Raw genomic sequence first — 25,017 nt, forward strand, 5'->3', positions numbered from 1 at the left:
CTCCTACATAAACCCTCCATTCAAGCACATGTGCCTTGTACATCCATCCTCCAAGCCTTTCATTTAACACATAAAGGCCTTTACTGAACAAAACACCACAGATTACAATTAATGGTGAGGTCACTAAGAATAGTTAAAGCATCAAAATTTGAAAAAAAAAATTGCTTTTGAAAAGAACTGCAATGGATGCAAGGTTCTTATAATTCTACCTTTCTCCCTCGCTTGGCTTGTGCTTTCATGAACGAGAGTGGAGGTAGTTTTACAGAGAGCCTAGGACACTGCACAGAACGGCTGCCAATCCATTCCACACCACAGCTGGCAAAGATCTTCACACGGCTAATTTTATATTGTTACTCACATGCCTTTATATGTTTTTACGAATAAGAGCCAGAATTTTAAAAGTCTTGGGGCTTTCCTACAAAGTGTTTTTTGGATTTTGGGAAAATTTGGGCAAGTCCATTGGAGTGTGTCTTGAGTGTGAACATAATCTGCCATGGGTATTACAGCAGAAATAGGTTGAGGCCAGTTGCCTAAAGAAAGCATATAAGGGCAAATCAAAATGATGCATGGTGCCACTTTTTCCCATACTAGATTGAAGAACCAAATGTTCCATAATATATTGTGTGGGTGAAATTCTAGGGAAACAACTGGCAGAAACTTGGTGCTCACCAGGTACCCACATGCCCTCTACCTTCCCTAGCCCCTCCTGCAGTTAGGTTGGGCCAGTGACCAGGTTCTGACCTGTGGGGATGTAGGTTAAAGTGATATAAGCCACTTCAAGTCCTGGTCCTTAAAATGATCCCACACATTCCCCAGGTCCTCTGTTCTCTTACTGTGGCAAGACTGGAGGCCAAATGTTCCAACTAGCTTAATACAAGGTGGAAGCAGCCCAGATACTGAGCTGCTGCTTGGAGAGTCACCCCACCTGCATCAGATGTGATGCAAGTACAAAATTAGCCTTTGTGGTGCTGAGCCACCATGACAGGATTTCTGAGATAACTGGGAAGAGAAAAACTCTCAATGCATAAGCCCAGGATCCCCTTCCTGCTTTCTCCTACTGACTGACATTCCTAAGGAGACTTTCTGCACCGGAGAATGTCCATGTAAGGGACAGATGGAGAGGAGAATTTCTTTTGCTCCCTGGTTTTTTTCCAATCCTACTGTCTTCAATGCAGAGGATACAGAATTTGGATCGTCCAGGGTGGTCCGCAGTCCCACAGTTTCCTCAAGCCCCCATTTAATCCTTCCTGTTAACAGTAGGCAGGGGCTTTATTCCTTGTGACTCTTCTCTTTTTCACCAGGGAGTTCTGCCCACCATCCAGTCGCCAGATCTGTAGGGGAGGTAGCGGTAGGAGAGAGGAGAGCAGCCTGGGTCTTAGCCCACACTGACTACTGCTATTGTCTGGGCTGATCAGTGGCCACGAAGGAGTCCATCTATACCCAGCCCTTGGAGAGGAGAGACGGAGTCTGAAGGTGGGGAGAGAGGTCCAGGCTGTCAATGTCTAACTGCTCTGAGGACTAGACAGGGGGGACTTGCAATCAGACTTGGTTTGGGTGCCAGCTCTCCCATTTATTCTCTAGTGACTTTAAAAATTAATTAATTAATTAATAGCTGCGTTGGGTCTTCGTTGCTGCGCGTGGGCTTTCTCTAGTTGTGGTGAGCGAGGACTGCTCTTCGTTGCGGAGCACGGGCTTCAGTAGTTGTGGCACGTGGGCTCAGTAGTTGTGGCTCGCGGGCTCTAGAGCGCAGGCTCAGTAGTTGGTTGTAGTGCACGGGCTTAGTTGCTCCGCGGCATGTGGGATCTTCGCGGACCAGGGCTCGAACCCATGTCCCCTCTCTGGTGATTTTAAGCAAGGTATTGAACTGCTCCGAGCCTGGGTCAGCCCCACAGGGTTGTTGTGAGCATCAGGTAAACTTGTGTGAGGCTCTGAAAATAAGGAGGACTGCACACAGGCTGGTCATTATTACAGGTCTGGACCAGTGTGAGCCAGATCCTGTCTATGCTGATGGCACTGTTGGTTTACACTCTGCACACACATCTCTCTCCCAGCTGGGCTGCAGGCTGCCACAGGGGAAGGACACTGGCTGATTCACTTTGCCTTTTCCCATGGAACCAGCCCAGAAAATCCTTGCCTGCTGTGGCTTTGCTGCCGCTATTACTACGGGCCAAGGACCCTCCTTTCTGGCATGATTTGGAGGGCCGCTTACCTAATGCATCAGGTCCCAGGCCTAGATACACCTGGATATGGCAGTTGCCAAACGGTTTCAGCCTTCTCAGCTGGGAGGGCGAGTCATTTCAATTCCTGGGCCAAGGCCGATCAGTTGGAAGTGGCTGCCTGAAGCGTGTTTGAAAAGGTCGATCTCCGCAGGAAAAGAGTGTGGTGACTGCTTGGTGATGTCTGCTGCGGCTAGAGGGGTAGCATGCTGTTGTGCATTTGCTGAATCTGATTGAGCACTGCGTTTCGACCCTGACAGCATGTGAGAATTATCTGGAGTTTCAGAAATTGCTGAGGCCTGGGTCCCACACCCAGAGATTATGACTGAATTGGTCTGGGTATGGCTTGGGCATCAATTGTTTAAAGCTCCCCAGGTGATCGAAGATTGAGAGCCGTGCCTCAGAGAGCACCCAGCTTCCTTAGAGAGCGCCACCTCCGGGCACCTCAGACAGCAGAGCTGCTGCCGGTGTGCACCCTAGCTCAGCAGCAAGGCCATACTGACAGGAGGGTTGCTGATCTCGTGTTGACCAGGGGTGGATGCCGGGTGAACATGCCAGTATTCTTGTTTTACTTGGGATACGGTGCTTGGGAAGCTTTTAGGCCTATGTTTGAGTGGTCCATTTAAAACCAGCTCCCTTATACCGTGGCATACTGCTCAGCAATAAAAAGGCATGCACTGCAGATACAACAACTTGAATGAATTTGGGAGGTACTGAGTGAACAAAGCCAATTTCAAAAGGTGACATACTGCATGATTCCATTTATATAACATTCTTGAAATGACAAAATTATAAGATAGCAGAACAGATTAGTATTGCCAGGAGTTAAAGAATGGTGAGGGCAGAAGGGAAGTGGGCATAACTATAATACAGCAACATGAGGGGTCCTTGTGGTGATGGAAATGTTCTGAATCTTGCCTATATCAGCATCAGTATCCTGGTTGTGATATTGCACTAGAGTTTTGCACCACTGGGGGAAACCGTGTAACGGGTTCAAGGGATCTCTCTGTATTATTTCTTAAAACTGCACATGTATCTGTAATTATCTCAAACCAAAAAAAGTGTAATTAAATAGACAAAAAGAAAAGAAAACCAGCCGCCACAACAGTAGGCAGGTTTTAAAGAGGTCTTTGGAAAATGGAGCTAGAGGTGGGTGATAAGATTGAGCAGAAATGGCCTTCCTGGGGCAGGAGTGAAGGAGTTGAGTCCAATCTGGAATTCCGAGTTTGGCTTTTTTGGAACACCATGGACTGGCCACCCTCCTGGAGTCTATTCACGTGCAAGGACAAGCTTGGGGGCTTTTTGAGGAAGTAAAACGATGAGGAAGCCCATCCTCACAGTAGGGGAAGAAGAAAGACGGGGACAGGACTCTGGAGGGGATGACACGACATCTGACCCTCTCATCAGCTGGAAGACCTGGTGTGAGCTTCAGATAGGAGAGGAGCTAGGAGGCCACTCGGGAATAGGTGCTCAAGCTGTGCTGCCGCAGGGCTCAGAGACCCCAAGGAGGCCTGAGCAGGTGGGTCAGGCTTGGCCTTGAACTGAGGAGATCTGGGCAGCCATGCTAACTGTGCCAGTTACCTTGCACTCAAGGGTTGGTGATACCTGGGGATGCCTGGTTATCTCTGAACTGCTCACGGGACCTACCACTGGGCAGAGCAAGCTTCAGGCTGCTTTATGGCAATTCTGCAGCTCCCAGGCAAGAAGGAGGAGGAGAAGGGTTTGAATAACTAAGGTGGAATTTTTGAAAAGTGAATATATTTGGGAAAGTACCTAGTGAGCCTCTGGCTGATAAAAGCTCACATTCAACCAGTAAATTCATTTGCTGAGTATTTGCTCTGGGCAAAGCATGGGAAGAGGCATTGGGAATAGAGGGAGGAAAAGAGTCTCTGCCCTAGGGGAGCTGAATCATAACAGAAGTTAACACTTCTAATGAACCAGGGACTGTTCCAAGCACTTCACACACATAAATATATTTAGTCCTCAGAACAACCCTGTGAGAAAGGTACCATGGTACCTTCATAGATAATAATCACCACCCCCTATTAAAGCAAGCGGTGGCCAAACAACTTGCCCTCAGTTATAAGGTGGGATTTGAACCCAGGAAGTCTGTCTCCATACTCCACGGACTCAACCACTATGCTGTAGCGCTGAGCGGGCAGATTTAGCCAAAAGGCAGGAGCTGTACAGCAGTGGGCAGATCAGAGTCTTGGCCAGCACCTGTACCAACTTGTGTGACTCTGAACAACTCTCTGGACCTCTTTATATCTCACATTCCTTCTCTAAGACATGCATGGCCCCAAATGCAAGGCTGCAGGAGAACCTTCGAAGAGATGTGCTTTGGAGGCACTGGGCCATTGCTGGCCTTCCATGAAATGGGAGCTTACTCGCCACCCCAGACAAGCAGTTGTCACTGGCTGCAGGTGACAATGAGTAGGATGCTGCTCCTGGCCCCAACCCTGCAGTTCTGCACAGCAGCTGGGTTGCTGCAGTAGGGCCAGATCCCAGAGACTGAGTGGGCCTGAAAGTCTGAGGCAGCATCATGAAATGCAGAGGGAAGAATAGGCTGGCACCCCATGGGCTCCATTCCTTCAGAATCAAGTCCAAACTCTTCCACATGATGCTCCACCTGGAAACAACCTGGCCCACCCTAGCATTCCAATTGGTCGTCACATGTTCCCCCATGCAGCCTCCCCCCTGGCCAGATGTACCCATCACTAGCAAAGGACACAAAGACAGAACATGGCAGAACTGGGATTTGAATCCAGGTCTGTTTGGCTGCAAAGTAGGGGCACTGCAGTAAGGTGGAGAGAGCACAGATTAGGGGTCAGATGCACCCGAGCTCCTCCTGTTCCAGCTCTGCCATCCGCTAGCTGTGTGACCCCAAGTGAGTGCCTCATATTTCTGTGCCTCGTCTATAAAATACGGTTAGTAATAGCCCTGTATTAACACATTACCACAAACTTTGTAGCTTAAAACAGCACATATTTATTATTATTATTTATTTATTATCTTCCAGTTCTGAATGTCAAGATCAGTTTCACTGGCCTAAAATCAACGTGTCAGCAGGCCTGCATTCCTTCTGGAGTCTCTGGGAGAACCTTCTTCCTTGCATTTTCCAGCTTCTAGAGGCTGCCTGCTTTCCATGGCTCATGGCCCCTTCCTCCATCTTCAAAGCCAGCAATGGCTGGTTGAGTCTTTCTTAATGCATTACTCAGACCGCCTCTTCTATAGTCAAATCTCCCTATTATAAGGACCCTGATGATTACACTGGGCCCACTTGGATAATCCAGGATAAGCTCCCTATCTCAAAATCCTTAATCACACTGCAAAGTCCCTTTTACCATGTGACGTAACATATCCACAGATGTGGGGATTCATATGTGGAGATCTTGGGGGGGGGCATTATTCCGCCTCCCACAAGCACGTACCCCATGAAACCGGATGCTGCAAGTTAAATGCTCAGCACAGTGTTTAGCCAGTAGGAGACTGGTGATGCTTAATCTCAGCTGGGCATGAGAAGCACTTTGAGAGCTTTTACAAAATAGTGCCCGGGATTCACTCCTGAAAATTTGGGGGTGGGGGAAGTGTCTATGCTTTGCAATTTTTATAAGCTCCCTAGTGACTCTGTTGGGTAGCCAGGGTGGGGCTGACTATAATAAGCACTGAATTCATGTCAGCAGTTATTCTTATTCCCACAGCTACTTAGCACTGAGCCTCAGTGCCCAGGAGCTGGTCAATAGATGCTTGTTGAATTAGACTGAAGTGAATCACTCCTGGGGCCCCAAACTACCCCTGGGATGGGATGGGAGGGGTGAGAGGGTCTCTCACTGCTGCATCAGGGCCTGAAGAATGAGGTTCTGTGGGCAGACAGAGGCCTTGGCCTCTGAATCAACCTCACACCCAGAAGTAGCTGCCTGGGGGGCTGGAGTCTTTCCTCCTCTCCGAAGTCCAGTCAAGGGGGCCAACCGGGCAGAATCCAGTCATCAACGGGCCATTGTTAATGGAACAGAAGGGCTCTGTGCCCATTTAACACTTCTCTCCCTCACGAAGCTGCTCCCAGCTGAGGGCTGGCTTCTGGAAAACTGCAGGGCTGGGGCAGGGCCCCAAGGCTACGAAGGGGAAGGGGAAGGGGAAGGATTAGGGGTGGGGGCTGAGTCCCCTGGTTGAAGGAACAGAGGCAGCTTGGAACATAGGCCAGTTTCAGAAGCTAGCAGGCTGGAAAGCTCCGGTGCTGATGCGGGCACTCAGGCCAGGAAGAGTTTCCCATTAAAGCTGGCAATCCAGGGACAGTGAAACCCACCAGACCCCAACCAGAGCCAGGGGACAGCTTTCTCCATGGGGTGGTCACACTTCACCTACCTTCTTCTGTTTAAAAAAACAGAAAGGTGAAATCCACACGGTAAATGGCGCCTTTCATTGCCTATAGAACAGTGTTTTCAAAAGGGCTGGGGGCATTTTATGTTCTGTGGGCTTGGTATTAAGAGGCAGGCAATTCAACCAGGATTGGGCATAAGTGTCCTTTTGCTTAGCAGACCTTTTTTCAGCACTTGATATTAATAGTGAGCTGGATTTCAGGAGGGTGGTGTTGAAGATCCCAAAGACAGTGCCTGATCAGCATCCTCAAAAATGCCAGAGACCTACAATTCTTGTGCTAGCCATCAGCAGTTATTATCTGTTGAATACAGAAAATCCTCTGGTAGTCTCTGCCAAGGGAGCACATTGTCTTAAAACATTTTCTAGGAGGGTGGAATCTCAAAGTGGGGTCCTGGGCCAGCAGCACCTGGGAACTTGACAGAATGCACATTCTCAGGCCCCTCCCCAGACCTCCTCAATCAGAATCTCTCGGGGTGGGCATGGCAAGCTGTCTTAACAAGCGCTGCAAGTGATTCTGATGCATGCTCAAGTTTGAAAATCACTGTTCTAGAGCCATACGTTTCAAATTTCAGTTGTGCAATCAATTTGGTAGGTTGGACAAGCTTTTATTTTTTTTAAGAACAGAATTGTATAGACAGAAAATATCAGAGTGTATTAAGGATGTGTAATAAGGATACGCACGGGTTTCATACGACTTTCGTTTCAGTGATGTGTGTGTGTGTCTCTGTCTGAGGCTTTGGTCCAAAAGATCGAAAGCCACTGTTCTAGAGCCAGAATGTACTACAGAAGGTCCCCGACTTAAGATGGTTGACTTTTAAGATAGTGCAAAAGCGACATACATTCAGTAGTAACCGTACGTGAATTGGGGCTAGTGATATGCCGTACGATCAGCTGGGGCTTCCAGTCAGTCACACGGTCTCGGTCATGAGGGTAAACAACTGATACACTTACAACCATTCTACACCCACACAACCGTTCTGTTATAAACTTTCAGTATTCAATAAATTACATGAGAGGTTCAACACTCTATTATAAAATAGTCTTTGTGTGAGATGATTTTGCCCAACCGTAGGCTAATGTAAGTGTTCTGAGCACGTTTAAGGTAGGCTAGGCTAAGCTATGATGTTTGGTAGATTAGGTGTATTAAATGCATTTTCAATTTATGATGGGTTTATCGGGATGTAACCTCATCATAAGTCAAGAAAGATCTGTGATTCAACCGGCTCCCTTTTTGTAATTTGTCTGAATTTAAAGAGGTTTTAAAGATCCTGGCACGAACAAAAAGATTTGTGCAGTGTATGGAGAAGGTGCTGTGACTGATGCAACGTGTCTAAAGTGGTTTTTGAAGTTTCGTGCTGGAGTTTTCTTGCTGGACGATGCTCCATGGTTGGGTAGACCAGTTGAAGTTGATAGCGATCAAATCGAAACAATAATTGAGAACAATCAATGTTATACCACGCAGGAGACAGCCGACATACTCAAAATATCCAAATCAAGCCTTGAAAATCATTTGCACCAGCTTGGTTATGTGAATCACTTTGAAGTTTGGGTTCCACATAAGTTAAGCGAAAAAAACCTTCTTGACCATATTTCCGCATGCGATTCTCTACTGAAACATAATGAAAACGTGCTGTTTTTAAAACAAATTGTGACGGGCGATGAAAAGTGGATACTGTACAACAATGTGGAACAGAAGAGATCGTGGGGCAAGCGAAATGAACCACCACCAACCACACCAAAGGCCGGTCTTCATCCACAGAAGGTGATGTTGTGTATATGGTGGGATTGGAAGGGAGTCCTCTATTATGAGCTCCTTCCGGAAAACCCAACGATTAATTCCAACAAGTACTGCTCCCAGTTAGAACAACTGAAAGAGGCACTTGACAAAAATCGTCCAGAATTAGTCAACAGAAAATGCATAATCTTCCATCAAGATAACGCAAGACCGCATGTTTCTCTGATGACCAGGCAAAAACTGTTACAGCTTAGCTGGGAAGTTCTGATTCATCCTCCATATTCACCAGACATTGCACCTTCGGATTTCCATTTATTTTGGTCTTTACAAAATTCTCTTAATGGAAAAAATTTCAATTCCCTGGAAGACTGTAAAAGGTACCTGGAACAGTTGTTTGTTCAAAAAGATAAAAAGTTTTGGGAAGACAGAATTATGAAGTTGCCTGAAAAATGGCAGAAGGTAGTGGAACAAAAGGGTGAATACATTGTTCAATAAAGTTCTTGGTGAAAATGAAAAACAAAAAAAAAAGATCCTGGCATGAAAGTTCCCTTGCCCCACACCAGGCCCTCATGTAGGTTATTGAACAGATGAGAGGGGCCGCTTTGGGGGCAGACAGCCTCTTTACAACACTGGCCTAAAGCTAAATTAAATTGTGCATTTCCCCCATGTTTATAAAACTTTCTGTCCCTCCACTGCCCCCCTTTCTTTATATATATGCCTAGAGAAGTATGTGGACCAGATAGCTAACCGGTTACATCTGGATGTAGGGTTGAGGGGTGACTTGTTGCTTTCTTCTCAGTATTCATCCATTTTACTTGAATTTTGCATGTTAAACATCTATCATTATTACAAAAATATAGCCATTAGTTAGGGACTTCCCTGGTGGCACAGTGGCTAAACTCCGCGCTCCCAATGCAGGGGGCTGGGGTTTGATCCCTGGTCAGGGAACTAGATCGCACATGCATGCCGCAACTAAGGAGCTCATGAGCCGCAACTAAGACCCAGTACAACTAAAAAACTAAATAAATAAATATTTAAAAAATAAAATTAAAAAATAAAATAAAGCCACTACTTAAAAAATATAAAGCTGAGGAGGTCCATCGCTGTGTGGAAATACAGAAAAGGGAAGGCATTTGCCAAGGCAGGAGAGTGCTGCCCAAAGGGCCACACCTCCCCCATTCATGCCCTAAGGCGGAGCCCAGACCCCACATGTCCCCAGAGCCCTCCCCCACACTCATAGTGATTCCCTTAGAGGAAGAGCACTGTCCCCCCCACCCCACATCTGTCACCCTCTTAGAAAGCCCTTTGGCAGCTCCAGGTTCTCCCACCAGCCCTCTGGATCCTTACTGCCACCCTCTCCTTCCTTAATCAGATGAGAAAGGGAGGTTCAAAGAAGCTAAGTGGGACTTCCCTGGTGGCGCAGTGGTTAAGAATCCGCCTGCCAATGCAGGGGACACAGGTTCGAGCCCTGGTCCGGGAAGATCCCACATGCCGCGGAGCAACTAAGCCCGTGCGCCACAACTACTGAGCCTGCGCTCTAGAGCCCGCGAGCCATAACTACTGAGCCCGCGCGTCGCAACTACTGAAGCCCACGCACCTAGAGCCCGTGCTCTGCAACAAGAGAAGCCACCACAATGAGAAGCCCACACACTGCAACGAAGACCCAACACAGCCAAAAATAAATAAATAAATAAATAAATTTATTAAAAAAAAAAAAAAAAAAAGAAGCTAAGTGACTTGCCCAAGGTCACCCAGCAGGAGGTACAAGGCCAGGATGTGAAGGGCAGGGTCTGCTGAAGGCCAGTCTCAAGGACGGGGCTCTCCTAGTGGCATTCTTGTCTGCCTTGTGCCATTCTTATCACTTTCTGCTTTATATTAGAGTTAATGTTTGCTGTACGGCACCTGATGAATATGTTGGGAAAGAAGAAAGGAGGGGAGGAGCAGGGAGGAAGGGAGAGGAGGGGAGGAGGGGAGAGGATAGGAGGGGAGAAGGGGAGGGGAGCAGGGAGGCCTCTGGTCGCACTCAGGATAGGAGTGGAGACGGGTGGACCTTACCTGTGTGAGCCCCTAGGGGACTCTAAAACATTCAGTCCAGCCAAGAGGCAGCACAGTCTGGTCAGATCACCGTTACCAGGCCCTGACCCCATAGGCCCCCGCTGCAGGCCCCTGCCCAGCCAGACCAGAGGGCAAAATGGAGAAGGGGCAGTGGGGAGCACAGGTTTCACCTGGAGCCTGAAGGAGCCACTCTTGGAAGCTGGGGACAGCCAGGGGCTGGCTGCCTGGAGCTGCGGGGGATGAGGGATGTGGGGTGGGTGAACCCAAGGTGACCCCTGAGGGGTGGGGACTGGGACGTGGGCAGCCAGCACCGCTTGTAAGGGACAGTCTTGGGCAGAGCTGCACTCTGCAGGCGGCCCCTACTACTTCCTGAGCTGCAGTTTTTCAGTTGTGCCTCAAAAATGGTGCTGGAACTGGAAGCCCAGTGGAGTATGATTTGTTTTAAAACTAGACAATTTAAAAGCAGCTTACACACAAGAAACTAATATTGCCGGTTGCCTTCGTGGAAAGACCTGGGTGTCTGGGTCAGGCGTGGGAAAGAGATTTCACCACATATCCTTTTGTACCTTTCCAATTTTATACCATGGGCATGGATTACTTATTTTATAAAATTTAATAAAAATAAAAATAAAAGCAGGTATCAGTTTTCTACCTGTAGAGGTAGAGGCAAAGTTCTTTTGAGGTGAGACTCTCATTTTGGAAAAGACATTTGAACACGCTTTTGAATTTAAGCAGAGGCAAAGCCAAAATCTTATCGCAGAAGGAAAATCTGGGGGCAGTGAGAAGCAGGACTGGCCCTACAGTAGAACCTAACAGTCTACTTTCTCTGTGAGAAAAGTGACAACTCTCTAGAAATTATTACTATGGTGATCAGGCCTGAGACTGACAAGGAGGGAGTAACTGGCTTTGGTCCCCTCCCTCCTGTGGGGGGAGGAGTGTCTGGAGGAGCCGCCCTGTACACTGTGGAATCCTGGGGGATTCCCAGACATCCTTGGAGAGGGCAGGTGGACTTGTGCTGACCACATGGGCCTTGGGCATTAAAGGGGACAAGGGATCCCTGAAGGCTGCAGACCCCACAGACCTCTGGGAATCTGGCACCTGTCTGTGGAGAGCAAGGCAGGGTGTCACATGCTGGGTAATCACCAAGGCCAGGCCTCTCGTGGAGGCTCTTTGTTTCCTGGCCCTTCCATAACAGGCACTGCCAGGGCCAGTGTGGGGCTGGCACTTGGGCAGAGAAGGAACCTGCCCCTCGAAGCCTGGGGAGGAGCTCTATGGCTTCAAAAGTGCTCCAGAGAAATGGTGACTCATAGCTCAAGGGAAATCAGAGCTTTTCTCACTCCAGAGGTTATTCGCCTTGCAACATCAGGATCCGGTGATTGCAGATGAATCAGAAATGCAAGCCTGGGAACAGCCAGCCTGCGTGGCTCAGTGTCAGAGGGCAGGCTAACCCCTCCCTCCTTCTGTCTCTTGGCAGAAAGAAGACTTAAAGAGTCTCAGTTCCTCTCTTTTTCGGCCAAGGGAGTTCCGGTGCACCAGAAAACCTCTCTAAGCCTCAACGTCCTCACCTGTTAAATGGGGATAACCATGCCTCCCTTGCTAGGTCGTGGTGAGAGTGAGAGGGCGCCACTGAGCACAGGGCTGGCCACCAGCCCCTCCTGCGGGCTGGGAGGGAGCTGTGAGTGGCAGCAGCAGCTGCAGCAGCCTGGCATCCTGCACCCACAGACTGGGCTGAGGAAGCTGGCACTTGGCCCCTTGCTTGACTCATACTCCTTTTCCAGGTTTGGCCCACCAAAACCAGGACAGGCACCCCCTGAGCCCCGGTGCTCCTTCCAGAGGGGAGAGTCTCACCCCAAATGGCCATGTCAGCAGGGTTTGCTCGGCCAAAGAAGCTGGAGCTCTCTGTCACCTCCTAAATGTCTCCACAACCTCCAACAAGCTCTGGGGTGTAACCCACACTCTGAGATGAAAATTCTCCTGGCACTTCCTGTCTGCACCACACCATTTGGCAGACATAGGTTTGGTACAGCCCACGTCCTGTGATTCTCCGATGGCTTTATTTGAGGCCGGAGTGGCTAAGAGCATAGGCACATCTGGAGTTGGACAGCCAAGTGTTTGAATTCTGGCTGTGTGACCTTGGACAAGTCACCTAACCTCTCTGGGCCTCAGCAATGGCATCTATAAAATGGGGCTACCTCATGCAATCAGATTGACACAAATAAATCACTCAGCCTGAGGATGCCTAGTACATAAAGAGCTCTCAGATACTCAACTGTACCTTCTAGGAAGGCAGAGGCTGCTGGGACCTGGCATAGCATGAGCACACAGCTCAACCAGGCTTTACTTTTAAAAAGTGATTCCAATGGAATAGCAGGCACCATTCTTTTTTTTTTATTTTTATAAATTATTTATTTACTTATTTTTGGCTGCGTTGGGTCTTCGGTGCCGCGCGTGGGCCCTCTACAGTTGCGGCGAGCGGGGGCCACTCTCCGCCGCGGTGCGTGTTCTCCTCACTGCAGTGGACTCTCCCGTTGCGGAGCACAGGCTCTAGGCGTGTGGGCTTCAGTACTGCGTCTCGCGGGCTCAGTAGTTGCGGCTCGTGGGCTCCAGAGCGCAGGCTCAGCAGTTGCGGCGCATGGGCCCAGCCGCTCCGCAGCATGTGGGATCCTCCCGGACCAGCGCCCGAACCCGTGTCCCCCGCGTTGGCAGGCGGATTCTTAACCACTGCGCCACCAGGGAAGTCCCGCAGGCACCATTCTTAAGGGAAGAGCAGCTCTAAAAACTCGACACAGCTGTCCCCTTCCCACCCAGAATTCCAATCACAGGCCTGGCATGGAGGCCCTTTTGGAAGCTGTTCATGCTCATCATGACTTCCAGAAGCTCCTGCCTCATTCGGGTTTACGAGTGGGGGTGGTGTGGAGGCCGCAGACAGGGAGGGGAGCAGTGGGAAGATGGGGCTACAGAGGTTGGGGAGAACTCAGGGCAGGAAGCTGGGGAGCTGACCTGGCCCCGCTGCCTGGGTGTGAGGGTCCCCTTGCAGAACTTTGGGCACGAGGACTGGCAGGTGGGCAGCAGACAGCAAGACTCAGTGATGTCATGTTTTCCCAAAATGACTCAGTGGCTTGTCCCTGAGCTCTGAATGGTTAGCTGTGTGCTGTGGCCTTGGGGCCTCCTCATCTCCTTGCCTTCCAGGCTTGCCTGCATCTCTCCTTCCCCTGTCACCTCCCACTCTCCCAGCCTAGGGACCTATGGCTACAGCATCCATGCTCTGCTCCTGGCTGCGACTCCAGCCCAGGGGATGTCCCCATGCTGCCTCTGTCACGTCTCTCTAATCTCCATGTTGAAGAAAGAGCTAAGTGCCAGACAGACCTGGGTTTCATTACTACCTCTGCCTCCACCTGGCTCAGTGACCTTGGGCAGGTTACTCTGCCTCTATGAGCCTGTTTCCTCATCTGTAAAATGGAGACTTTGCTAACAATTTTGCTAGGTTGTATGGGGCTGAGTGAGAAGGTCTGTAAAGTACTTGGCACACAGCAGGCGTTTAGCAAACAGAAAGTATGACATCCAAAGGCCTCTATGATCTGACCTGAATTTACTTTTCTAGCTGCTTAAAAAAAAAAAAAAGGATAATAGCTCACTCTTCTTGATGCTGTGTGCCAGGTACTGCTCTAAACACTTGTACAGAAACACATTTTATTCTCCTGTCACCCCTGCGTGATGGGTACTATTAGTATCTCCATTTTACAGATGAGAAAACAGGCACAGAGAGGTTAAGCAACTTGGCCATGGTCACACAGCCGATAAGTGGGGATTGAGGGTCCTCATGCAGGCAGCCTGGCTCTAGAGCTTACACATGTAACCACAACTCCATCCTGCCTCATCTCTTCTTTGTGCATCCTACAAATTGAAGTTCAGCCCAACTGAACTCCTCACCAACCTTTGCATTCAATCTGAACTTTCCCATGCCTGTGCTTTTGCCCAGGTTCCCTTCTTGCACTGGAACCCCCACCTCCTCCATGAAGCCTTCCCCAAGTCCTCCCTCATGTCCACCTTTGTGGGCTCATCACAGTTGGACTCAAAGGTGGTTATTTGTGCCTAGGTGTCCTCTCCTCTTCTTGCCTAGAGGCACCTTCTGCTACCCCCAGCCAACCTGGCATGGTTTCAGGCATAAGCAGGCACCCAGACAGGCGGTGCCCTGGCCAGAGCACCTAATGTGTGCTACCTGGGTGGTGTGGATGGGAACCCAGCACGCAGGGCCCTACTACTTCTGTGAGGACAGCTCAAAGGCTGCAACTGGAACCACCCCTGGGAGGCAGCCTGCCAGCTGGGCTTCCTTCTCTCTGCTCAGGGGAAAGGACTCAGCCATGGGGGGCCTCCATTGCTTGGGGGTCAGCTTTGAAGCCCGGAGAGGATGAATGAATGTCCGTCCAGAAAGGGGACAGGACTGAGAACCGCTTGCTGTTGGGGTTGAGTAGTGAGGCCCATAGTGCAACCATCCACCAGGCCACCTAATTCAAAGGGGCCTCTTGGAGGGTTTCAGGCCCATCCTTGGGATCCCAGCCCAGTGCCCACAGGGTAGTAACTGCAAGAGGCCATCTGCCCAGGGTCTCACTCTCCCATTCCCTCCCTGCCCCACACAGGGCCTCTGGTCCACATCAGCTGCCCCCTTCCACACACCATGACTCCCACCACCTCTGCCCAGACACTGAGCACTCCCTAGGCACCCTATCCTGGGAGCCTGGGCACCGTCCAGTGCCTCCTTCCTCCTGCGGCCAGGTTTCACACCCATCACTCATGGTCCCACAGTCAGGCATGGGTACTCAGCGCATGCCTGGGGCTGTGCTAAGCACTGGAGACACAAGGAGAACAAGGCAGACTCTGTCCTGCTCTCAGAGCTCACTACCTGGTGGAGACCACAGACCATGAAAGCAGCCAGGGCAACACAGCGGGGCAAAGTGTGAGGACGGAGACGTGCAGGCAGCCATAGGGAGGGCCGCTGACCGAGGCTTCTAGAAGGAGACATCCAAGCTGAGGCCTGAGGATGAAGGGAGCTGACCATGAGAAGAGAAGGAAGGAGAGAGTGTTTTGGGCAGCTGGAAAGGCTACAGAGAGCAGGACACGTGCATCTGGAAAGAGGTCAGTTTGGAACCTGGAACACCAAGTACGTGACAAGGGCTGGTGAAAGAAGAGGCTGGGGATGCTATTCACTGGGAGACCACAGGGCCCAAGGAAGCCATTTGGGGACTTCCCTCGTGGAGCAGCGGTTAAGAATCTGCCTGCCGATGCAGGGGACATGGGTTCGAGCCCTGGTCCGGGAAGATCCCACATGCCGCAGAGCAACTAAGCCCGTGTGCCACAACTACTGAGCCTGCACTCTAGAGCCTGCAAGCTACAACTCCTGAGCCCACATGCTGCAACTACTGAAGCTTTGCATGCCTAGAGCCCCTGCTCCGCAAGAGAAACCATTGCAATGAGAAGCCCGGGCACCACAACAAAGAGTAGCCCCCGCTCAGGGCAACTGGAGAAAGTCCAGCTCAGCAACGAAGACCCAATGCAGCCAAAAATAAATAAATAACTTTATTTAAAAAAAAAAAAAAAAAAAAAGGAAGCCATTCGGCATCTCGAGCAGCTCAGCGCTTACTCCACAGTAAGGTTTCTGTCTTGCCGGAATGGCCTTCGGGGAGACAGAGGCCCCCGATCTGCCAGTTCTTCCTCGCCAATAATTTAAATCCCTTCTGCTGCCATCGGTGTCACTTTCTGAGACCTGCCATTGCCAAGCGGAAGCAGCAATCAGCAGATGGCCGGCCTTGCAAAAGAGGCTGTTGTATGAGGGCAGTGCCTTGCCCAGTGAGCCTTGGGGAAGGCCGAGGCTCAGACTTCGGCTTGCAGCGCCCCTGAGGCCAGCCTCCCCAGCACTGCCCAGTCAGATACCAGCAGCATGCCCTGGCCACAGTTATGAAATGACTGTCCTGGTGAGCCATTCCACCTCTCCGGCTGTGGCCCCAGCAAGACGGGCACACCCAGGGTCAAGAGCACTGACTATGAAGCCAGGCTGCAGGGCTCAGATCCAGCTCTGCACTCATCAGCAGTGGGGTGCCAGCAACTTACCCCATCTGTCTGGTTCTGTCTGCCCGTCTGTACAACAGTGAGCACAACGGTACCTATCTTGAGAGCATCCTGTGAGAACTCGGTGAGTGCGGCCCCAGAAGGCACTAATTAAGCACAGGGCTGTGCATGCTAGCTGTTAGTGCTAATATTTCCTGTGTCCCCAGCCCCGAGGCACCTGCACCAGATGGAAAAGGAGGAGGAAAACTAAAAGCAAAGTAGCATCTCTCAGAATAAGAAGAGGACAGGGTGCCATACCCCTGAGGTCACGGGGGGATGGGGTGGGGGGGTTCCAGTTCTTCATCCTGTGAGGATGACTTCCCCTTCCTGGTTCTAGGTTTGCAATCTTGGGCCTCTTCAGGCGTGTCTATCCTAACCCTGCAGAGACAGGCCCCAGGCATCCTCCAGAGGACAGCCAGGGGCCACAGCCCCAGCTGCCCAACTCGGAAGTTATGAAATTCTTTGTTGAAAATCAGTGCAATCTCAGCCAGGATGGTGGCCCAGTTTGTTTTCAAAATACTTCCTCAGATAGCCCTATCTTGGCTCAGACATGTTAGCACTTTCCAGAATCCTACAGACAGCTGGAGAGGAGTTGATGGTAGCTGGAGAGGAGGGGAGAGGAGGGAAGTGGGGAAGAGAGTGGGAGAGGCCTGGGGCCAACGTTCAGGTAGCTGCACGGGCCCACATGGGCACGGGCATCGCACAGCGTGCTTGGACAGGCGCACACAGGATGGGAAGCGGGTTAGACTGTAGAGGGGGTCTTTCAACCGTCTAAGCTGTGGAGCCTTCTTATGAACCAGAACTTTCCTAGGAAACCCAATATGTAGAAAACATAAATGGGGGACTTCCCTCATGGTCCAGTGGTTAAGAATCCACCTTCCAATGCAGGGGACGTGGGTTCAATCCCTGGTCGGGGAACTAAGACCCACATGCCGTGGGGCAACTAAGCCCGTGTGCCGCAACTACTGAGCCCACATGCCACAAGTAGAGAGAAGCCTGCACGCTGCAACGAGGAGCCCACGTGCCGCAACTAAGACCCGATGCAGCCAAAAATAAAATAAATAAATAAATACTTTTAAAAAAAGATAAATGGTGGGAGAGGCCTGGATCCCATCAGACCTCTGAGGGGTCCTCGTTGAACTCTGGGGCTCCATGGAACCTAGTTTGAAAACTGATGCTGCTAAAGGAATCATACCCTTCTCTGGGGGGAGTTAGTGCCCACATTGTTTTAAGATAATGAGCTTCTGAGCTTCCCTGGTGGTGCAGTGGTTAAGAATCTGCCTGCCAATGCAAGGGACATGGGTTCGAGCCCTGGTCCAGGAAGATCCCACATGCCGCGGAGCAACTAAGCCCGTGCGCCACAACTACTGAGCCTGTGCTCTAGAGCCCGCGAGCCACAACTACTGAAGCCCGCACGCCTAGAGCCTGTGCTCCGCAACAAGAGAAGCCACTGCAACGAGAAGCCCGTGCACCGCAAAAAAGACCCAACTCAGCCATAAATAAATAAATAAATAAATTTATAAAATAATGAGCTTCTTATGGGAAGACGAAATGATGTTTCTAATAAATTCTAATTTGAGTCTAGTACAGAGAATGCCACACATCCTAAGAATCAGGACTCAGAAAGTGCAAAGTGATTGATCCTATTCGCTGACAAGTTTGTGAGCACCTCTCTGGGAAGTACTGTGCCCTTGGGCCTGAATATCTGGGGCATAGAATATGTGGTGAACAATAGTTAGAACACCTGGCTATGTACAGGCACATTTCTAAACTCCTCACAGATACAAATTCACTTATAGCCCCATTACTTATAACCCATTACCATACCCCTCTTACTGATTAGGAAAGTAAGGCCCAGAGAGGTTAAGTAACTTGCCCAAGGTCACACAGTTACTAAGCAGTACGGTGGGCATTCTGGCTTTAGAATATGTATTCTTCACTATTACATAATTTGCCTTTTGGGATGAGTGCATCCCTGTGCTTATGTATCTCTGTGTGTGTGTGTGTGTGTGTGTATGTATACACTTTGGCCCATGATGATGTGTGCTAATCTGTATGTGGGTGTGCAGCCTCTTTCCAAACAAGACTGCAACCCATGGGGCTTACCCCTCAAATTCTCTCTTGGAAGCCTGACAGCAACAGGCCAAAGGGGCTCCTGCGTGGAGGCGGGACCCAGAGCCTCAGGGTGGTGCCTGTTCCCCAGATCCCAGGGGTTTCAGTTTGCTGACCCAGCTTGGCATAGGCACATCAATGGGAAGGCCCCCCGGCCCCTCCCTGGGACTGAGTGGAGCCCTCAGCTGCCAATCCCATCAGGGAAATACCCCCACCCTAGCACCCTGGTTCTCCCCTTCTCACTGGGTGCTGGGTTTTAGAGTGGGTCAACTGAATAAAATGAAGTTATTAAGTTATCACGAGTTTACTTCATACTCCACAGACAGAGAAACTTACAACAGTGAACTCACACCACCAGAACCCTAAACTGATAGGGCCTAAGCTGATAGGACTCCGGTCAAAAGCAAAGACCCCTGACATTCTGGTTAGTCCGGGAAGCCCTACACCGTAAATGGGGTTTTTAGGGTTTCTTCACATGGGAGCCCACCTTGGAGAAAATTACCTTTGGTCCATCCACTCTAAACTGATGTTTAAGATGTGAAGCTTCCTCAGATGCCACAAAATTGGAAAAAGCCCCACCATTCTCCATCAACAAAGTCAAACTCACCTCGAGCAGGGCCGAGGCAGGGAGACTTCCTCAGATGCAGCAGGGCTGTGCTGCAACCCCTGGCTGTCTCTTCTCCCACAGGCTCCTCTTGTCCCCAGCCACCAGTATGCCAGCTTCCCAGTGTCCCGAAGCACAAGGACAGCCGGCGGTGGGTGTGTTCCCTGACTTTTGAGGCTCCCTGAGTCAAGGAGGAGGGGCTGGATGGGGAGGAGGCAGGAAGGAGGGAGCTGGTAAGGCAGCCGGTGAGCCAGGTGTAAGCACAGAGGCCAAAACAGAGTTTCCCAGGCTAGCTGTTTACTTGTGGCATTCAGGAGAGGCTGAGCTGGGAATTGGCTTATTTATTTTACACGCTTTTCCTCCAGATCCTTTTCAGAGAGCCCTCTGGAATCCCAGTGATAAATTTCCCAGAGCCTAAAAAAGCCCACGGTCCCTTAGCACACAGCCATCTCTGTGGGGCAGGAGGGTAAGGGGAGGCATGGGGGGAGGGTAGAGGCATAGAGAGGGAGTGATGGGCCGCTAGAGACCTGAAGTTACTGGTGGTCAGGGGCTCCCACGGCCTGCATTCCCCTCCTTCCAAGTTTGCAGAGGGGGGGATGTGCAGGAGAACCAGCCCGATTTAGGTTGATGAAGACGAAAGCTGAGACTTTCAAGCACAGAACAAACTGTCCAGCCTGCCAGAGGCCACCCCACACCCAGACGTGGAATCTCCATGCTCAGGGCAGGACAAGCAGTGTTCTTCCACCTGTTTAAGTGAAGGGGACAAGTATTTCTGTTTAAGGAATGAAAAGGAGAGCTGTTTTCCTTTCCTCCTGCGTGACTTCATGAAGGGCAGAGGCCTCTCTGAGTGTTTCCTCACTGCAGATTCCCTTGGCTCCCTGCTTTACCACTTCCCAGCAGAGGCTCTCACAGCCCCTCCCTGGTCTTCATCCATCATCTGACAACGTTCCTAAGTACTTCCGTGTGTCACGCACTAGGACAGAGCCAGGGGTACAAAGATTAATAGCCCCCGCCCCTCGGATGGGGCAGCTTCTCCCCACACCCAGTCTCCCAACTTCCATCCTGGACAGCGAGTGCACACCACAGTGAAGCAGGGAGAGGGCTCCCATATCTTTGTGGCTCAGCACTGCGAACGCTCTGGCACTCACCCAGGTGGGCTCGCTGTGGAAGGTGGGCAGGGGCCAGCTGGTCAGTGCTTATCTTCTGCTCCTTGTTTAAGGTTGCCAGCTTTCCCCATGCCATGAACACCTGTATCAGAGGATCTGGGGGTAGAGATGCAGGTGGGCAGAGCTGTGAGGATTCTGCCCCAACAGGGGTAACACCCTCTCAGCCTTGGGGCTGGGGAGATAGAATACCAACCAGGCAGAAAACACAGCTGCCCCTAAGTGCCTGCAGGGAGTCCTGAAGGCAGCATGGCTTGCCCTTCCTCCTTAGCTTTGTGACCTTGGGCAGCCACTGCACCTCTCTGAGCCTCATTTCCTCACCAGCAAATCGGGAATGATAACCACTGTCCCTCTGTGGGGCCTGTGTGAGAAAGCATAAGCTGGGGGCCAGGTGAGCCATGTGGTTATCACAGCCCCTGGTTGCCCCGGCTCTCCCCATCCATCTCTCCTGAGGACCAGACACCACCACGGAGTCTAGCCCTCCTGGGCATGTGGTGGGTGGTGGGAAGGACAGCCGTGACATGCCCCTTCATATTCAGGTGAGGGCTGATTTCCCTGTGTAATAGATGTCTCCCCTGGCAAGGGCCGAAAAGGGAAAGGAATATAGTAATCCATTTGAGAATGTTTACCTGGCAATTCCTTCCAAACCCAAACTTGTGACTTGTATGGTCACGAGTGGTAGCTTTGTCCCATTTCTCACATAAGCAGTGAATCTGCTCTCACCGGAATTACTCCAACATCTCCCTGCAGTCACTCCCAAACCCCCATCGTTTCCTGACTCCAAATCCACACGGAAGGCTCTAGCAGCCTGGTGCCACCCAGCCTTTGATTTCCATGACCCATGGTGTAACCCAGGATAGGCAGAGTGTGTGTAAAAAGAGGACTATAGTCAGGGGCCCCAGGACCCAGTAAGTGCATCAGTGTTGCTTCCTTGTTGCTATGGAGAACCAGTTAGGGACCTTAGAGACAGCTGGGCATGGTGGAAACAGCATGGGTTCCAGAGTCAGACTGTCCAGTTTCAAATCCTGGCTTTGTCCCTCACCAGCTGTGTGACCCCCAAAAAGTTACTTAACTTTTCTGAACCTCAGTTTCCTAATCTGTAAAATGGTGACAAAACGCTAACTTCATAGGGATGTAAGGTCTTGATGAGATAACGTAGAGCTCTTGATTCACAGAAGACATAAATAAGGTGGAAAGGTGATATTGGGAAGGGATTGGCTGCAGTGTTCCACCTGAAATTGGGGGTGGCCAAGCCCAGATCACTCTCTCGCTCATCTGGGGCCACAATCCTGTGTGCTGCCTACATACTTTGCCAATTTCAGCATTCAGACCACTTAGAAGCTTCACATGCACACCAAACCTAGTCACAAAGGGCCGGGGGTGGGGTGGGGGAATGACACATTTCTTGGTGATTACATGGCCAAGTTGCACCACATCCTGGCACGTTCCCAATTCCATGCAGGTAGGGAATCATTCTCAGGATTGCTTGCAATCCCAGTTCCAGGAACACGAGATGTTTCCACTCCTCTGGGAAGCTCATGCCAGCTGGTGCAGAGGAACCCACCCAATACTCAGTACAGGGACTGTGATTGCCCCTCTACCTGCTGCCACCACAGAGCCAAGCCACTGCTGGAGGACACAGCTCCTAGACCCTTCATGAGACCCATCTCCTTCCAGGCCAGTAGGAGCCAGGAGGAACACTCCACGACACTCCCAGCTTAGCCAGATGCAAAAACAGAGACTTTCTTACTGCCCCTCTTAGGGAAGCAGAGGCCAATGTTGAGACTCAAGTCCCCAGTGCCAGCCCACAGGGCACAACAGAACCTGCTGCTTGGGCTAAACAGATCAGGCAGGGCTCCCTGGAACCACTCAGGGCCCCCTCCTCTGCAGATAGACCAATTCCAACCTAGCCGAGGCCACCTGGCTTGGCTCATAGAGTGCCCTTAACATATATGAATTATTGGTGTCATTATTCATCAAACAACTATTTATCAAGTACCAACAATGCTAGGCACTGTACTAGATCCAGGACAACCTTTGAAACATCCTGGAGCCCCGGACACCAAGGGCATCCGAAAACAGACACAACTTCAGGTGCAATGAAAATAAATATGGCTTCAGGACTGCCCTGCTTTCTCCATGACCTTGGAGTGTTAAACATCCCCTACCACGTTTTACATATACACACCCAGGGCTGGAATCTCCTCAGCCCACCCCCCCTGGAAGTCCCTCTGAGGAAGTACATCCGCTAGGGGGAAGGGTCTGTGCTTCCCTCGCAGGCCCTGTCACTGCCACCACCCAGCTGTCCAGGGCAGCACCGCCTGCCAGCCTTTTCTACTCTGCTCACAGACCCTAACATGCCGGGTCTGAGTTTATGAGTCACTCCCTCCTTTCTCCCGGCCTCGCCTCCGGAAGGGCTGCGCACACCCAGACACATCACCCAGACACTGAGTTTCCACGCCAACCTCGCTCCTGATGAACCCGGAGAGCCGACTGAAATGTCTGATTTCCCCTCCCCACTACTCAGCCTCGAGGTCCCGGCCACGACTTTTCAAAGACAAGGCAGCCCCTCTCCTGCCCGTCTCGCTTTGGGGACACCTCTCTGTGGGGCTGCAGGGGCAGCAGACAAAGACAGTGGATTTATTTGAGGCTGGAGGACATGCTTGGTCTAAAGATCCGAACGCCCGCACTTCCGGAATTGTACGGCTCGGTCTGAAGCGTGTGCGTGTGTCTGTGGCTCGATGGGCGATGAGTTGTGCGTATGTGGCAGTTGTGAATCTGGGTGCAGTGGGTCTGGAGGTGTGGGTGCCTGCGTGCAGCTTTCCCCACGCCGAGAACTCCCTCTCCCACCTTCGGTTTCGCCCCCTCTTCCTCCAAAGTTTGGCGCGCGCGCCCGATCGGGGATGGTGGGGTGCGCACCGCTGGGCCATCTCCCAGGCCCAGAGGCGGTTCCGGGATGCCGGTGCCCTACTTACCCCGCCACCGAGCCTCCTCCCGCGGGGGCGGATCCGACTTTCCGAGGCAGGGGTCCGGCGCGGGCAGCATCCGCCCGCAACTTTGCCCTCCTCTCGGCAGGACCAGGCAGAAGCGGCTCCGGCCGGGGACGGCGGCGGGGAGGGAAGAAGGCTCGGCCCCGCCGGTTCGCACGGTGGGCGGGAAGTGGCGCCAGGAGGGCGCCGTCCTGCGCAGCGAGCAAGCGGTCCTGCCTGGCGCCTTCCCCGTTCGGCCCGAGTCCGCGAGCGGCCGGCAGTGGCGGCGGATTCCTGAACTGCGTCCAAGGCGCCCGGGGAGCCCTCCTCCTCCTCCTTTTCTCCCTCACCCCACCCAGCTCCCACCCCTGCGCCCCTGGCAACTTGGGAACCTTTGGCGAAGTTGGCGCAGCTCGGGCTGCGCGACGGGCCTCCGGGTGGAAGCAGGGAAGGAGAGGGAGGAGCTGAGGGGGAGCGGCCGCCGTCGCCCCAGCCCCCGGGGAGCTGCGCTCTCCAGGACCCCTCTGTGGGCCTTTGTTCCCAGCGCTGCGCCTCCGCCCGCCTCTCCCCTGGGACTCTCTTAAAGCCGCTGGGATCCCTACCCGCTTTCAGAGACGCTGGGAAGAGCTCCCCTCCTGGGTTGGGAGGGGCGGGGGAGGGTTGGAAGGGAGGTGGCCTGGAGATCCTCGTGGCTTCACTCTGCCAGAGCCCCTCAAGTCCTTCCGGCCTCCCATCCTATTGAAACGGAGTCTTTCTAAAACCTGAGTTCCCTTACGAGTTTATGATTAATGTGTCTATCCAAAACTTTATTCCCTTTCTTGTCCACTCTGACTTCAATCCTGTGCTAACTGAACACTAGTCAACCAGAGTCAGTTGACTAAAATTGCTGCTGTTGAGAACATTGTTAATGTGCTAAGGCTGCTGTTGTGAGTAACACTGTTAATGTACTAAAGTTGCTATTACAGATATCATTAATGTATAAACTCAGGTTGTTTCTCCAGGGCAAGATAAGTTAACAGACCCCCTGAGGCCTGGACCACCTGGCCAGAGAATCCTAAACCAGAGACATCCTGAGTCCCGGAACCTGAATGTCACAGAAAGCACAATATAAGAACTATAGTCAATATCTTGTAATAACCTATAATGGAAAAGAATCTGAAAAAGAATATATATGTACATATACATATATATACACATATATATGTATAACTGAATCACTTTGCTGTATACCTGAAACTAACACAGTATTATAAATTAACTATACTTCAATTTAAAGAAAGGTTAAAAAATGTCACGGAAATGTCCCAAGATGATTAATCCCAGCCTCTTTGTTCTTCCCCTTTATAAAACCCCCTCACTGAAAGACCAAATGGAGCGGATCTGAGGCGTGTCTCCCACTCCCTTGCTGGGTGCCTTGCAAATAAACCCTGTACTTTCCTTCACCACAACCTGGTGTAGTATATTGGCTATGCTGCTTGTTGGGCAAGCAGACCCGAGTTCGGTTCGGTAACAATTTTGGCCACCATGAAGGGACCATCAACTGGAACTGTTTTTGTAAAAGGGAAGGAAAATGACATGAAATTCTTTGTGTATAGGCTTTTATGCTATTGTATCAAAGTTAGCCTTTTGGAACTGGTTTGGCTTTGAGCCTTTTGGAATTGGTTTGTCTTTTATCTTTGTGTGT

The 25,017-nt window shown here is 51.1% G+C and overlaps 1 protein-coding gene across 2 annotated transcripts in view; it reads right to left on the bottom strand.

Moving 5' to 3' along the window:
• The window catches only part of CHST3 (carbohydrate sulfotransferase 3), a 36,590-nt gene extending 12,624 nt beyond the window's left edge, over positions 1-23,966 (bottom strand). The window contains exon 1 of one of the 2 annotated variants that reach the window (XM_061181145.1): positions 23,936-23,966. The gene's annotated coding sequence lies outside the window, so the exon portion shown is untranslated. Of the gene's footprint in view, positions 1-23,339; positions 23,623-23,935 lie in introns of those variants that run through there. The other variant, XM_061181136.1, reaches the window with a different exon arrangement.
• Between the last annotated feature and the right edge of the window lie 1,051 nt (positions 23,967-25,017).

The sequence above is a fragment of the Eubalaena glacialis genome, chromosome 1 (genome assembly GCF_028564815.1).
Source record: "Eubalaena glacialis isolate mEubGla1 chromosome 1, mEubGla1.1.hap2.+ XY, whole genome shotgun sequence".
In the NCBI taxonomy this organism is placed as follows: Eukaryota; Metazoa; Chordata; class Mammalia; order Artiodactyla; family Balaenidae; genus Eubalaena; species Eubalaena glacialis.